Here is a 16232-nt window from a genome sequence, read left to right as displayed (position 1 = left end):
CCTCAGGTTCCGGCCCCGACTCCACACAAGGACTGAGGCCCCGGCATGGACGGGAGAGGAATCCCGAGAGGTCCCCTCGCAACTCGCATGGGGACTGGCCTTTCCTGAGGCCACCAGAGCGGGTCCCTGAGGTCCCCGTCGTAACTCGAGAAGACCTGCCGCAACTCGAGAAAATCCAGGAGGTTCTCCCCTCCAGGCGAGATGAGGCCCATTTCCGCTGAGGCGTCTCGAGGCTGATCACACCTCACCTCTGGAACTTCGAAAGGGTCCTTCACACCCTAGGTGCAAATCAAGAAGTTCCCCGACATAATCGTCTCCACTCGAGAGGAATCACGAGGGTCCTGCCCACATCCAGAGGAGCCCCGGGTCCGCCTCGTAGCTCGAGATGAGGGATCCTTTCCCTGCTTCGTCGGGAAAGAGTTCCCGGCGTTCCCGTCGCATCTCAAGAGGAGGCCCTCTCAACAGGAACGGAGAGAGGAACTCCAGGGTCGTGCCACCATTCCAAGAGTCCCCCAGATGTCTCAGTCCATTCCAGAGGAACCTCTTTTCCCTTCACCGGCTCGTCTTTCACGCCGAGGATCGACTCACACCAAGGTGGCACGTGGCACAGCCCTGTGGGAAAGCCTCGTGGGAAAGCCTCGAGGGACAGCCTCGAGGGAAAGCCACAGATCCCTTGATCCACGTGACAGGAAGCGTGACACTACTGCTGCAGCTAGGGAGGAAAGCGCACGTGCATGCCCCCACTCGAGACGAGGCCTGACTCCCCTGGGGAGACTCAGAAGCACCCCAAGATCCATGGCAACACTGGAGAGGAATCCTCAGGTTCCGGCCCTGACTCCACACAAGGACTGAGGCCCCGGCATGGACGGGAGAGGAATCCCGAGAGGCGCCCTAGCAACTCGCATGGGGACTGGCCTTTCCTGAGGCCACCAGAGCGGGTCACTGAGGTCCCCGTCGTAACTCGAGAAGACCTGCCGCAACTCGAGAAAATCCAGGAGGTTCTCCCCTCCAGGCGAGATGAGGCCCATTTCCGCTGAGGCGTCTCGAGGCTGATCACACCTCACCTCTGGAACTTCGAAAGGGTCCTTCACACCCTGGGTGCAAATCAAGAAGTTCCCCGACATACCCGTCTAAACTCGAGAGGAATCACGAGGGTCCCGCCCACATCCAGAGGAGCCCCGTTTCCGCCTCGTAGCTCGAGATGAGGGATCCTTTCCCTGCTTCGTCGGGAAAGAGTTCCCGGCGTTCCCGTCGCATCTCAAGAGGAGGCCCTCTCAACAGGAACGGCGAGAGGAACTCCAGGGTCGTGCCACCATTCCAAGAGTCCCCCAGAGGTCTCAGTCCATTCCAGAGGAACCTCTTTTCCCTTCACCGGCTCGTCTTTCACGCCGAGGATCGACTCACACCAAGGTGGCACGTGGCACAGCCCTGTGGGAAAGCCTCGTGGGAAAGCCTCGAGGGACAGCCTCGAGGGAAAGCCACAGATCCCTTGATCCACGTGACAGGAAGCGTGACACTACTGCTGCAGCTCGGGAGGAAAGCACACGTGCATGCCCCCACTCGAGACGAGGACTGACTCCCCTGGGGAGACTCAGAAGCACCCCAAGATCCATGGAAACACTGGAGAGCAATCCTCAGGTTCCGGCCCCAACTCCACACAATGACTGAGGCCCCGGCATGGACGGGAGAGGAATCCCGAGAGGCCCCCTAGCAACTCGTATGGGGACTGGCCTTTCCTGGGGCCACCAGATCGGGTCCCTGAGGTCCCCGTCGTAACTCGAGAAGACCTGACGCAACTCGAGAAAATCCAGGAGGTTCTCCCCTCCAGGCGAGATGAGGCCCATTTCCGCTGAGGCGTCTCGAGGCTGATCACACCTCACCTCTGGAACTTCGAAAGGGTCCTTCACACCCTAGGTACAAATCAAGAAGTTCCCCGACATAATCGTCTCCACTCGAGAGGAATCACGAGGGTCCCGCCCACATCCAGAGGAGCCCCGGGTCCGCCTCGTAGCTCGAGATGAGGGATCCTTTCCCTGCTTCGTCGGGAAAGAGTTCCCGGCGTTCCCGTCGCATCTCAAGAGGAGGCCCTCTCAACAGGAACGGCGAGAGGAACTCCAGGGTCGTGCCACCATTCCAAGAGTCCCCCAGATGTCTCAGTCCATTCCAGAGGAACCTCTTTTCCCTTCACCGGCTCGTCTTTCACGCCGAGGATCGACTCACACCAAGGTGGCACGTGGCACAGCCCTGTGGGAAAGCCTCGTGGGAAAGCCTCGAGGGACACCCTCGAGGGAAAGCCACAGATCCCTTGATCCACGTGACAGGAAGCGTGACACTACTGCTGCAGCTCGGGAGGAAAGCACACGTGCATGCCCCCACTCGAGACGAGGACTGACTCCCCTGGGGAGACTCAGAAGCACCCCAAGATCCATGGCAACACTGGAGAGCAATCCTCAGGTTCCGGCCCCGACTCCACAAAATGACTGAGGCCCCGGCATGGACGGGAGAGGAATCCCGAGAGGCCCCCTAGCAACTCGTATGGGGACTGGCCTTTCCTGGGGCCACCAGATCGGGTCCCTGAGGTCCCCGTCGTAACTCGAGAAGACCTGCCGCAACTCGAGAAAATCCAGGAGGTTCTCCCCTCCAGGCGAGATGAGGCCCATTTCCGCTGAGGCGTCTCGAGGCTGATCACACCTCACCTCTGGAACTTCGAAAGGGTCCTTCACACCCTAGGTGCAAATCAAGAAGTTCCCCGACATAATCGTCTCCACTCGAGAGGAATCACGAGGGTCCCGCCCACATCCAGAGGAGCCCCGGGTCCGCCTCGTAGCTCGAGATGAGGGATCCTTTCCCTGCTTCGTCGGGAAAGAGTTCCCGGCGTTCCCGTCGCATCTCAAGAGGAGGCCCTCTCAACAGGAACGGCGAGAGGAACTCCAGGGTCGTGCCACCATTCCAAGAGTCCCCCAGAGGTCTCAGTCCATTCCAGAGGAACCTCTTTTCCCTTCACCGGCTCGTCTTTCACGCCGAGGATCGACTCACACCAAGGTGGCACGTGGCACAGCCCTGTGGGAAAGCCTCGTGGGAAAGCCTCGAGGGACAGCCTCGAGGGAAAGCCACAGATCCCTTGATCCACGTGACAGGAAGCGTGACACTACTGCTGCAGCTAGGGAGGAAAGCGCACGTGCATGCCCCCACTCGAGACGAGGCCTGACTCCCCTGGGGAGACTCAGAAGCACCCCAAGATCCATGGCAACACTGGAGAGGAATCCTCAGGTTCCGGCCCTGACTCCACACAAGGACTGAGGCCCCGGCATGGACGGGAGAGGAATCCCGAGAGGCGCCCTAGCAACTCGCATGGGGACTGGCCTTTCCTGAGGCCACCAGAGCGGGTCACTGAGGTCCCCGTCGTAACTCGAGAAGACCTGCCGCAACTCGAGAAAATCCAGGAGGTTCTCCCCTCCAGGCGAGATGAGGCCCATTTCCGCTGAGGCGTCTCGAGGCTGATCACACCTCACCTCTGGAACTTCGAAAGGGTCCTTCACACCCTGGGTGCAAATCAAGAAGTTCCCCGACATACCCGTCTAAACTCGAGAGGAATCACGAGGGTCCCGCCCACATCCAGAGGAGCCCCGTTTCCGCCTCGTAGCTCGAGATGAGGGATCCTTTCCCTGCTTCGTCGGGAAAGAGTTCCCGGCGTTCCCGTCGCATCTCAAGAGGAGGCCCTCTCAACAGGAACGGCGAGAGGAACTCCAGGGTCGTGCCACCATTCCAAGAGTCCCCCAGAGGTCTCAGTCCATTCCAGAGGAACCTCTTTTCCCTTCACCGGCTCGTCTTTCACGCCGAGGATCGACTCACACCAAGGTGGCACGTGGCACAGCCCTGTGGGAAAGCCTCGTGGGAAAGCCTCGAGGGACAGCCTCGAGGGAAAGCCACAGATCCCTTGATCCACGTGACAGGAAGCGTGACACTACTGCTGCAGCTCGGGAGGAAAGCACACGTGCATGCCCCCACTCGAGACGAGGACTGACTCCCCTGGGGAGACTCAGAAGCACCCCAAGATCCATGGCAACACTGGAGAGCAATCCTCAGGTTCCGGCCCCGACTCCACAAAATGACTGAGGCCCCGGCATGGACGGGAGAGGAATCCCGAGAGGCCCCCTAGCAACTCGTATGGGGACTGGCCTTTCCTGGGGCCACCAGATCGGGTCCCTGAGGTCCCCGTCGTAACTCGAGAAGACCTGCCGCAACTCGAGAAAATCCAGGAGGTTCTCCCCTCCAGGCGAGATGAGGCCCATTTCCGCTGAGGCGTCTCGAGGCTGATCACACCTCACCTCTGGAACTTCGAAAGGGTCCTTCACACCCTAGGTGCAAATCAAGAAGTTCCCCGACATAATCGTCTCCACTCGAGAGGAATCACGAGGGTCCCGCCCACATCCAGAGGAGCCCCGGGTCCGCCTCGTAGCTCGAGATGAGGGATCCTTTCCCTGCTTCGTCGGGAAAGAGTTCCCGGCGTTCCCGTCGCATCTCAAGAGGAGGCCCTCTCAACAGGAACGGCGAGAGGAACTCCAGGGTCGTGCCACCATTCCAAGAGTCCCCCAGAGGTCTCAGTCCATTCCAGAGGAACCTCTTTTCCCTTCACCGGCTCGTCTTTCACGCCGAGGATCGACTCACACCAAGGTGGCACGTGGCACAGCCCTGTGGGAAAGCCTCGTGGGAAAGCCTCGAGGGACAGCCTCGAGGGAAAGCCACAGATCCCTTGATCCACGTGACAGGAAGCGTGACACTACTGCTGCAGCTAGGGAGGAAAGCGCACGTGCATGCCCCCACTCGAGACGAGGCCTGACTCCCCTGGGGAGACTCAGAAGCACCCCAAGATCCATGGCAACACTGGAGAGGAATCCTCAGGTTCCGGCCCTGACTCCACACAAGGACTGAGGCCCCGGCATGGACGGGAGAGGAATCCCGAGAGGCGCCCTAGCAACTCGCATGGGGACTGGCCTTTCCTGAGGCCACCAGAGCGGGTCACTGAGGTCCCCGTCGTAACTCGAGAAGACCTGCCGCAACTCGAGAAAATCCAGGAGGTTCTCCCCTCCAGGCGAGATGAGGCCCATTTCCGCTGAGGCGTCTCGAGGCTGATCACACCTCACCTCTGGAACTTCGAAAGGGTCCTTCACACCCTGGGTGCAAATCAAGAAGTTCCCCGACATACCCGTCTAAACTCGAGAGGAATCACGAGGGTCCCGCCCACATCCAGAGGAGCCCCGTTTCCGCCTCGTAGCTCGAGATGAGGGATCCTTTCCCTGCTTCGTCGGGAAAGAGTTCCCGGCGTTCCCGTCGCATCTCAAGAGGAGGCCCTCTCAACAGGAACGGCGAGAGGAACTCCAGGGTCGTGCCACCATTCCAAGAGTCCCCCAGAGGTCTCAGTCCATTCCAGAGGAACCTCTTTTCCCTTCACCGGCTCGTCTTTCACGCCGAGGATCGACTCACACCAAGGTGGCACGTGGCACAGCCCTGTGGGAAAGCCTCGTGGGAAAGCCTCGAGGGACAGCCTCGAGGGAAAGCCACAGATCCCTTGATCCACGTGACAGGAAGCGTGACACTACTGCTGCAGCTCGGGAGGAAAGCACACGTGCATGCCCCCACTCGAGACGAGGACTGACTCCCCTGGGGAGACTCAGAAGCACCCCAAGATCCATGGAAACACTGGAGAGCAATCCTCAGGTTCCGGCCCCAACTCCACACAATGACTGAGGCCCCGGCATGGACGGGAGAGGAATCCCGAGAGGCCCCCTAGCAACTCGTATGGGGACTGGCCTTTCCTGGGGCCACCAGATCGGGTCCCTGAGGTCCCCGTCGTAACTCGAGAAGACCTGACGCAACTCGAGAAAATCCAGGAGGTTCTCCCCTCCAGGCGAGATGAGGCCCATTTCCGCTGAGGCGTCTCGAGGCTGATCACACCTCACCTCTGGAACTTCGAAAGGGTCCTTCACACCCTAGGTACAAATCAAGAAGTTCCCCGACATAATCGTCTCCACTCGAGAGGAATCACGAGGGTCCCGCCCACATCCAGAGGAGCCCCGGGTCCGCCTCGTAGCTCGAGATGAGGGATCCTTTCCCTGCTTCGTCGGGAAAGAGTTCCCGGCGTTCCCGTCGCATCTCAAGAGGAGGCCCTCTCAACAGGAACGGCGAGAGGAACTCCAGGGTCGTGCCACCATTCCAAGAGTCCCCCAGATGTCTCAGTCCATTCCAGAGGAACCTCTTTTCCCTTCACCGGCTCGTCTTTCACGCCGAGGATCGACTCACACCAAGGTGGCACGTGGCACAGCCCTGTGGGAAAGCCTCGTGGGAAAGCCTCGAGGGACACCCTCGAGGGAAAGCCACAGATCCCTTGATCCACGTGACAGGAAGCGTGACACTACTGCTGCAGCTCGGGAGGAAAGCACACGTGCATGCCCCCACTCGAGACGAGGACTGACTCCCCTGGGGAGACTCAGAAGCACCCCAAGATCCATGGCAACACTGGAGAGCAATCCTCAGGTTCCGGCCCCGACTCCACAAAATGACTGAGGCCCCGGCATGGACGGGAGAGGAATCCCGAGAGGCCCCCTAGCAACTCGTATGGGGACTGGCCTTTCCTGGGGCCACCAGATCGGGTCCCTGAGGTCCCCGTCGTAACTCGAGAAGACCTGCCGCAACTCGAGAAAATCCAGGAGGTTCTCCCCTCCAGGCGAGATGAGGCCCATTTCCGCTGAGGCGTCTCGAGGCTGATCACACCTCACCTCTGGAACTTCGAAAGGGTCCTTCACACCCTAGGTGCAAATCAAGAAGTTCCCCGACATAATCGTCTCCACTCGAGAGGAATCACGAGGGTCCCGCCCACATCCAGAGGAGCCCCGGGTCCGCCTCGTAGCTCGAGATGAGGGATCCTTTCCCTGCTTCGATGGGAAAGAGTTCCCGGCGTTCCCGTCGCATCTCAAGAGGAGGCCCTCTCAACAGGAACGGCGAGAGGAACTCCAGGGTCGTGCCACCATTCCAAGAGTCCCCCAGAGGTCTCAGTCCATTCCAGAGGAACCTCTTTTCCCTTCACCGGCTCGTCTTTCACGCCGAGGATCGACTCACACCAAGGTGGCACGTGGCACAGCCCTGTGGGAAAGCCTCGTGGGAAAGCCTCGAGGGACAGCCTCGAGGGAAAGCCACAGATCCCTTGATCCACGTGACAGGAAGCGTGACACTACTGCTGCAGCTAGGGAGGAAAGCGCACGTGCATGCCCCCACTCGAGACGAGGCCTGACTCCCCTGGGGAGCCTCAGAAGCACCCCAAGATCCATGGCAACACTGGAGAGGAATCCTCAGGTTCCGGCCCTGACTCCACACAAGGACTGAGGCCCCGGCATGGACGGGAGAGTAATCCCGAGAGGGGCCCTAGCAACTCGCATGGGGACTGGCCTTTCCTGAGGCCACCAGAGCGGGTCACTGAGGTCCCCGTCGTAACTCGAGAAGACCTGACGCAACTCGAGAAAATCCAGGAGGTTCTCCCCTCCAGGCGAGATGAGGCCCATTTCCGCTGAGGCGTCTCGAGGCTGATCACACCTCACCTCTGGAACTTCGAAAGGGTCCTTCACACCCTAGGTGCAAATCAAGAAGTTCCCCGACATAATCGTCTCCACTCGAGAGGAATCACGAGGGTCCCGCCCACATCCAGAGGAGCCCCGGGTCCGCCTCGTAGCTCGAGATGAGGGATCCTTTCCCTGCTTCGTCGGGAAAGAGTTCCCGGCGTTCCCGTCGCATCTCAAGAGGAGGCCCTCTCAACAGGAACGGCGAGAGGAACTCCAGGGTCGTGCCACCATTCCAAGAGTCCCCCAGATGTCTCAGTCTATTCCAGAGGAACCTCTTTTCCCTTCACCGGCTCGTCTTTCACGCCGAGGATCGACTCACACCAAGGTGGCACGTGGCACAGCCCTGTGGGAAAGCCTCGTGGGAAAGCCTCGAGGGACACCCTCGAGGGAAAGCCACAGATCCCTTGATCCACGTGACAGGAAGCGTGACACTACTGCTGCAGCTCGGGAGGAAAGCACACGTGCATGCCCCCACTCGAGACGAGGACTGACTCCCCTGGGGAGACTCAGAAGCACCCCAAGATCCATGGCAACACTGGAGAGCAATCCTCAGGTTCCGGCCCCGACTCCACAAAATGACTGAGGCCCCGGCATGGACGGGAGAGGAATCCCGAGAGGCCCCCTAGCAACTCGTATGGGGACTGGCCTTTCCTGGGGCCACCAGATCGGGTCCCTGAGGTCCCCGTCGTAACTCGAGAAGACCTGCCGCAACTCGAGAAAATCCAGGAGGTTCTCCCCTCCAGGCGAGATGAGGCCCATTTCCGCTGAGGCGTCTCGAGGCTGATCACACCTCACCTCTGGAACTTCGAAAGGGTCCTTCACACCCTAGGTGCAAATCAAGAAGTTCCCCGACATAATCGTCTCCACTCGAGAGGAATCACGAGGGTCCCGCCCACATCCAGAGGAGCCCCGGGTCCGCCTCGTAGCTCGAGATGAGGGATCCTTTCCCTGCTTCGTCGGGAAAGAGTTCCCGGCGTTCCCGTCGCATCTCAAGAGGAGGCCCTCTCAACAAGAACGGCGAGAGGAACTCCAGGGTCGTGCCACCATTCCAAGAGTCCCCCAGAGGTCTCAGTCCATTCCAGAGGAACCTCTTTTCCCTTCACCGGCTCGTCTTTCACGCCGAGGATCGACTCACACCAAGGTGGCACGTGGCACAGCCCTGTGGGAAAGCCTCGTGGGAAAGCCTCGAGGGACACCCTCGAGGGAAAGCCACAGATCCCTTGATCCACGTGACAGGAAGCGTGACACTACTGCTGCAGCTCGGGAGGAAAGCACACGTCCATGCCCCCACTGGAGACGAGGACTGACTCCCCTGGGGAGACTCAGAAGCACTCCAAGATCCATGGCAACACTGGAGAGCAATCCTCAGGTTCCGGCCCCGACTCCACACAATGACTGAGGCCCCGGCATGGACGGGAGAGGAATCCCGAGAGGCCCCCTAGCAACTCGTATGGGGACTGGCCTTTCCTGGGGCCACCAGATCGGGTCCCTGAGGTCCCCGTCGTAACTCGAGAAGACCTGCCGCAACTCGAGAAAATCCAGGAGGTTCTCCCCTCCAGGCGAGATGAGGCCCATTTCCGCTGAGGCGTCTCGAGGCTGATCACACCTCACCTCTGGAACTTCGAAAGGGTCCTTCACACCCTAGGTGCAAATCAAGAAGTTCCCCGACATAATCGTCTCTACTCGAGAGGAATCACGAGGGTCCCGCCCACATCCAGAGGAGCCCCGGGTCCGCCTCGTAGCTCGAGATGAGGGATCCTTTCCCTGCTTCGTCGGGAAAGAGTTCCCGGCGTTCCCGTCGCATCTCAAGAGGAGGCCCTCTCAACAGGAACGGCGAGAGGAACTCCAGGGTCGTGCCACCATTCCAAGAGTCCCCCAGAGGTCTCAGTCCATTCCAGAGGAACCTCTTTTCCCTTCACCGGCTCGTCTTTCACGCCGAGGATCGACTCACACCAAGGTGGCACGTGGCACAGCCCTGTGGGAAAGCCTCGTGGGAAAGCCTCGAGGGACAGCCTCGAGGGAAAGCCACAGATCCCTTGATCCACGTGACAGGAAGCGTGACACTACTGCTGCAGCTAGGGAGGAAAGCGCACGTGCATGCCCCCACGCGAGACGAGGCCTGACTCCCTTGGGGAGACTCAGAAGCACCCCAAGATCCATGGCAACACTGGAGAGGAATCCTCAGGTTCCGGCCCTGACTCCACACAAGGACTGAGGCCCCGGCATGGATGGGAGAGGAATCCCGAGAGGTCCCCTAGCAACTCGCATGGGGACTGGCCTTTCCTGAGGCCACCAGAGCGGGTCCCTGAGGTCCCCGTCGTAACTCGAGAAGACCTGCCGCAACTCGAGAAAATCCAGGAGGTTCTCCCCTCCAGGCGAGATGAGGCCCATTTCCGCTGAGGCGTCTCGAGGCTGATCACACCTCACCTCTGGAACTTCGATAGGGTCCTTCACACCCTTGGTGCAAATCAAGAAGTTCCCCGACATACCCGTCTCCACTCGAGAGGAATCACGAGGGTCCCGCCCACATCCAGAGGAGCCCCGTTTCCGCCTCGTAGCTCGAGATGAGGGATCCTTTCCCTGCTTCGTCGGGAAAGAGTTCCCGGCGTTCCCGTCGCATCTCAAGAGGAGGCCCTCTCAACAGGAACGGCGAGAGGAACTCCAGGGTCGTGCCACCATTCCAAGAGTCCCCCAGATGTCTCAGTCCATTCCAGAGGAACCTCTTTTCCCTTCACCGGCTCGTCTTTCACGCCGAGGATCGACTCACACCAAGGTGGCACGTGGCACAGCCCTGTGGGAAAGCCTCGTGGGAAAGCCTCGAGGGACACCCTCGAGGGAAAGCCACAGATCCCTTGATCCACGTGACAGGAAGCGTGACACTACTGCTGCAGCTCGGGAGGAAAGCACACGTGCATGCCCCCACTCGAGACGAGGACTGACTCCCCTGGGGAGACTCAGAAGCACCCCAAGGTCCATGGCAACACTGGAGAGGAATCCTCAGGTTCCGGCCCCGACTCCACACAATGACTGAGGCCCCGGCATGGACGGGAGAGGAATCCCGAGAGGCCCCCTAGCAACTCGTATGGGGTCTGGCCTTTCCTGGGGCCACCAGATCGTGTCCCTGAGGTCCCCGTCGTAACTCGAGAAGACCTGCCGCAACTCGAGAAAATCCAGGAGGTTCTCCCCTCCAGGCGAGATGAGGCCCATTTCCGCTGAGGCGTCTCGAGGCTGATCACACCTCACCTCTGGAACTTCGAAAGGGTCCTTCACACCCTAGGTGCAAATCAAGAAGTTCCCCGACATAATCGTCTCCACTCGAGAGGAATCACGAGGGTCCCGCCCACATCCAGAGGAGCCCCGGGTCCGCCTCGTAGCTCGAGATGAGGGATCCTTTCCCTGCTTCGTCGGGAAAGAGTTCCCGGCGTTCCCGTCGCATCTCAAGAGGAGGCCCTCTCAACAGGAATGGCGAGAGGAACTCCAGGGTCGTGCCACCATTCCAAGAGTCCCCCAGATGTCTCAGTCCATTCCAGAGGAACCTCTTTTCCCTTCACCGGCTCGTCTTTCACGCCGAGGATCGACTCACACCAAGGTGGCACGTGGCACAGCCCTGTGGGAAAGCCTCGTGGGAAAGCCTCGAGGGACAGCCTCGAGGGAAAGCCACAGATCCCTTGATCCACGTGACAGGAAGCGTGACACTACTGCTGCAGCTAGGGAGGAAAGCGCACGTGCATGCCCCCACGCGAGACGAGGCCTGACTCCCTTGGGGAGACTCAGAAGCACCCCAAGATCCATGGCAACACTGGAGAGGAATCCTCAGGTTCCGGCCCTGACTCCACACAAGGACTGAGGCCCCAGCATGGACGGGAGAGGAATCCCGAGAGGTCCCCTAGCAACTCGCATGGGGACTGGCCTTTCCTGGGGCCACCAGATCGGGTCCCTGAGGTCCCCGTCGTAACTCGAGAAGACCTGCCGCAACTCGAGAAAATCCAGGAGGTTCTCCCCTCCAGGCGAGATGAGGCCCATTTCCGCTGAGGCTCTCGAGGCTGATCACACCTCACCTCTGGAACTTCGATACGGTCCTTCACACCCTTGGTGCAAATCAAGAAGTTCCCCGACATACCCGTCTCCACTCGAGAGGAATCACGAGGGTCCCGCCCACATCCAGAGGAGCCCCGTTTCCGCCTCGTAGCTCGAGATGAGGGATCCTTTCCCTGCTTCGTCGGGAAAGAGTTCCCGGCGTTCCCGTCGCATCTCAAGAGGAGGCCCTCTCAACAGGAACGGCGAGAGGAACTCCAGGGTCGTGCCACCATTCCAAGAGTCCCCCAGATGTTTCAGTCCATTCCAGAGGAGCCTCTTTTCCCTTCACCGGCTCGTCTTTCACGCCGAGGATCGACTCACACCAAGGTGGCACGTGGCACAGCCCTGTGGGAAAGCCTCGTGGGAAAGCCTCGAGGGACAGCCTCGAGGGAAAGCCACAGATCCCTTGATCCACGTGACAGGAAGCGTGACACTACTGCTGCAGCTCGGGAGGAAAGCACACGTGCATGCCCCCACTCGAGACGAGGACTGACTCCCCTGGGGAGACTCAGAAGCACCCCAAGATCCATGGCAACACTGGAGAGCAATCCTCAGGTTCCGGCCCCGACTCCACACAATGACTGAGGCCCCGGCATGGACGGGAGAGGAATCCCGAGAGGCCCCCTAGCAACTCGTATGGGGACTGGCCTTTCCTGGGGCCACCAGATCGGGTCCCTGAGGTCCCCGTCGTAACTCGAGAAGACCTGCCGCAACTCGAGAAAATCCAGGAGGTTCTCCCCTCCAGGCGAGATGAGGCCCATTTCCGCTGAGGCGTCTCGAGGCTGATCACACCTCACCTCTGGAACTTCGAAAGGGTCCTTCACACCCTAGGTGCAAATCAAGAAGTTCCCCGACATAATCGTCTCCACTCGAGAGGAATCACGAGGGTCCCGCCCACATCCAGAGGAGCCCCGGGTCCGCCTCGTAGCTCGAGATGAGGGATCCTTTCCCTGCTTCGTCGGGAAAGAGTTCCCGGCGTTCCCGTCGCATCTCAAGAGGAGGCCCTCTCAACAGGAATGGCGAGAGGAACTCCAGGGTCGTGCCACCATTCCAAGAGTCCCCCAGATGTCTCAGTCCATTCCAGAGGAACCTCTTTTCCCTTCACCGGCTCGTCTTTCACGCCGAGGATCGACTCACACCAAGGTGGCACGTGGCACAGCCCTGTGGGAAAGCCTCGTGGGAAAGCCTCGAGGGACAGCCTCGAGGGAAAGCCACAGATCCCTTGATCCACGTGACAGGAAGCGTGACACTACTGCTGCAGCTAGGGAGGAAAGCGCACGTGCATGCCCCCACGCGAGACGAGGCCTGACTCCCTTGGGGAGACTCAGAAGCACCCCAAGATCCATGGCAACACTGGAGAGGAATCCTCAGGTTCCGGCCCTGACTCCACACAAGGACTGAGGCCCCGGCATGGATGGGAGAGGAATCCCGAGAGGTCCCCTAGCAACTCGCATGGGGACTGGCCTTTCCTGAGGCCACCAGAGCGGGTCCCTGAGGTCCCCGTCGTAACTCGAGAAGACCTGCCGCAACTCGAGAAAATCCAGGAGGTTCTCCCCTCCAGGCGAGATGAGGCCCATTTCCGCTGAGGGGTCTCGAGGCTGATCACACCTCACCTCTGGAACTTCGATAGGGTCCTTCACACCCTTGGTGCAAATCAAGAAGTTCCCCGACATACCCGTCTCCACTCGAGAGGAATCACGAGGGTCCCGCCCACATCCAGAGGAGCCCCGTTTCCGCCTCGTAGCTCGAGTTGAGGGATCCTTTCCCTGCTTCGTCGGGAAAGAGTTCCCGGCGTTCCCGTCGCATCTCAAGAGGAGGCCCTCTCAACAGGAACGGCGAGAGGAACTCCAGGGTCGTGCCACCATTCCAAGAGTCCCCCAGATGTCTCAGTCCATTCCAGAGGAACCTCTTTTCCCTTCACCGGCTCGTCTTTCACGCCGAGGATCGACTCACACCAAGGTGGCACGTGGCACAGCCCTGTGGGAAAGCCTCGTGGGAAAGCCTCGAGGGACACCCTCGAGGGAAAGCCACAGATCCCTTGATCCACGTGACAGGAAGCGTGACACTACTGCTGCAGCTCGGGAGGAAAGCACACGTGCATGCCCCCACTCGAGACGAGGACTGACTCCCCTGGGGAGACTCAGAAGCACCCCAAGGTCCATGGCAACACTGGAGAGGAATCCTCAGGTTCCGGCCCCGACTCCACACAATGACGGAGGCCCCGGCATGGACGGGCGAGGAATCCCGAGAGGCCCCCTAGCAACTCGTATGGGGTCTGGCCTTTCCTGGGGCCACCAGATCGGGTCCCTGAGGTCCCCGTCGTAACTCGAGAAGACCTGCCGCAACTCGAGAAAATCCAGGAGGTTCTCCCCTCCAGGCGAGATGAGGCCCATTTCCGCTGAGGCGTCTCGAGGCTGATCACACCTCACCTCTGGAACTTCGAAAGGGTCCTTCACACCCTAGGTGCAAATCAAGAAGTTCCCCGACATAATCGTCTCCACTCGAGAGGAATCACGAGGGTCCCGCCCACATCCAGAGGAGCCCCGGGTCCGCCTCGTAGCTCGAGATGAGGGATCCTTTCCCTGCTTCGTCGGGAAAGAGTTCCCGGAGTCCCCGTCGCATCTCAAGAGGAGGCCCTCTCAACAGGAACGGCGAGAGGAACTCCAGGGTCGTGCCACCATTCCAAGAGTCCCCCAGATGTCTCAGTCCATTCCAGAGGAACCTCTTTTCCCTTCACCGGCTCGTCTTTCACGCCGAGGATCGACTCACACCAAGGTGGCACGTGGCACAGCCCTGTGGGAAAGCCTCGTGGGAAAGCCTCGAGGGACAGCCTCGAGGGAAAGCCACAGATCCCTTGATCCACGTGACAGGAAGCGTGACACTACTGCTGCAGCTAGGGAGGAAAGCGCACGTGCATGTCCCCACGCGAGACGAGGCCTGACTCCCTTGGGGAGACTCAGAAGCACCCCAAGATCCATGGCAACACTGGAGAGGAATCCTCAGGTTCCGGCCCTGACTCCACACAAGGACTGAGGCCCCGGCATGGACGGGAGAGGAATCCCGAGAGGTCCCCTAGCAACTCGCATGGGGACTGGCCTTTCCTGAGGCCACCAGAGCGGGTCCCTGAGGTCCCCGTCGTAACTCGAGAAGACCTGCCGCAACTCGAGAAAATCCAGGAGGTTCTCCCCTCCAGGCGAGATGAGGCCCATTTCCGCTGAGGCGTCTCGAGGCTGATCACACCTCACCTCTGGAACTTCGATAGGGTCCTTCACACCCTTGGTGCAAATCAAGAAGTTCCCCGACATACCCGTCTCCACTCGAGAGGAATCACGAGGGTCCCGCCCACATCCAGAGGAGCCCCGTTTCCGCCTCGTAGCTCGAGATGAGGGATCCTTTCCCTGCTTCGTCGGGAAAGAGTTCCCGGCGTTCCCGTCGCATCTCAAGAGGAGGCCCTCTCCACAGGAACGGCGAGAGGAACTCCAGAGTCGTGCCACCATTCCAAGAGTCCCCCAGATGTCTCAGTCCATTCCAGAGGAACCTCTTTTCCCTTCACCGGCTCGTCTTTCACGCCGAGGATCGACTCACACCAAGGTGGCACGTGGCACAGCCCTGTGGGAAAGCCTCGTGGGAAAGCCTCGAGGGACACCCTCGAGGGAAAGCCACAGATCCCTTGATCCACGTGACAGGATGCGTGACACTACTGCTGCAGCTCGGGAGGAAAGCACACGTGCATGCCCCCACTCGAGACGAGGACTGACTCCCCTGGGGAGACTCAGAAGCACCCCAAGATCCATGGCAACACTGGAGAGCAATCCTCAGGTTCCGGCCCCGACTCCACACAATGACTGAGGCCCCGGCATGGACGGGAGAGGAATCCCGAGAGGCCCCCTAGCAACTCGTATGGGGACTGGCCTTTCCTGGGGCCACCAGATCGGGTCCCTGAGGTCCCCGTCGTAACTCGAGAAGACCTGCCGCAACTCGAGAAAATCCAGGAGGTTCTCCCCTCCAGGCGAGATGAGGCCCATTTCCGCTGAGGCGTCTCGAGGCTGATCACACCTCACCTCTGGAACTTCGAAAGGGTCCTTCACACCCTAGGTGCAAATCAAGAAGTTCCCCGACATAATCGTCTCCACTCGAGAGAAATCACGAGGGTCCCGCCCACATCCAGAGGAGCCCCGGGTCCGCCTCGTAGCTCGAGATGAGGGATCCTTTCCCTGCTTCGTCGGGAAAGAGTTCCCGGCGTTCCCGTCGCATCTCAAGAGGAGGCCCTCTCAACAGGAACGGCGAGAGGAACTCCAGGGTCGTGCCACCATTCCAAGAGTCCCCCAGATGTCTCAGTCCATTCCAGAGGAACCTCTTTTCCCTTCACCGGCTCGTCTTTCACGCCGAGGATCGACTCACACCAAGGTGGCACGTGGCACAGCCCTGTGGGAAAGCCTCGTGGGAAAGCCTCGAGGGACAGCCTCGAGGGAAAGCCACAGATCCCTTGATCCACGTGACAGGAAGCGTGACACTACTGCTGCAGCTAGGGAGGAAAGCGCA

Source organism: Budorcas taxicolor, chromosome 9, assembly GCF_023091745.1.
Source record: "Budorcas taxicolor isolate Tak-1 chromosome 9, Takin1.1, whole genome shotgun sequence".
Taxonomy (NCBI): Eukaryota; Metazoa; Chordata; class Mammalia; order Artiodactyla; family Bovidae; genus Budorcas; species Budorcas taxicolor.
Note: the sequence above shows the minus strand (reverse complement) of the source record.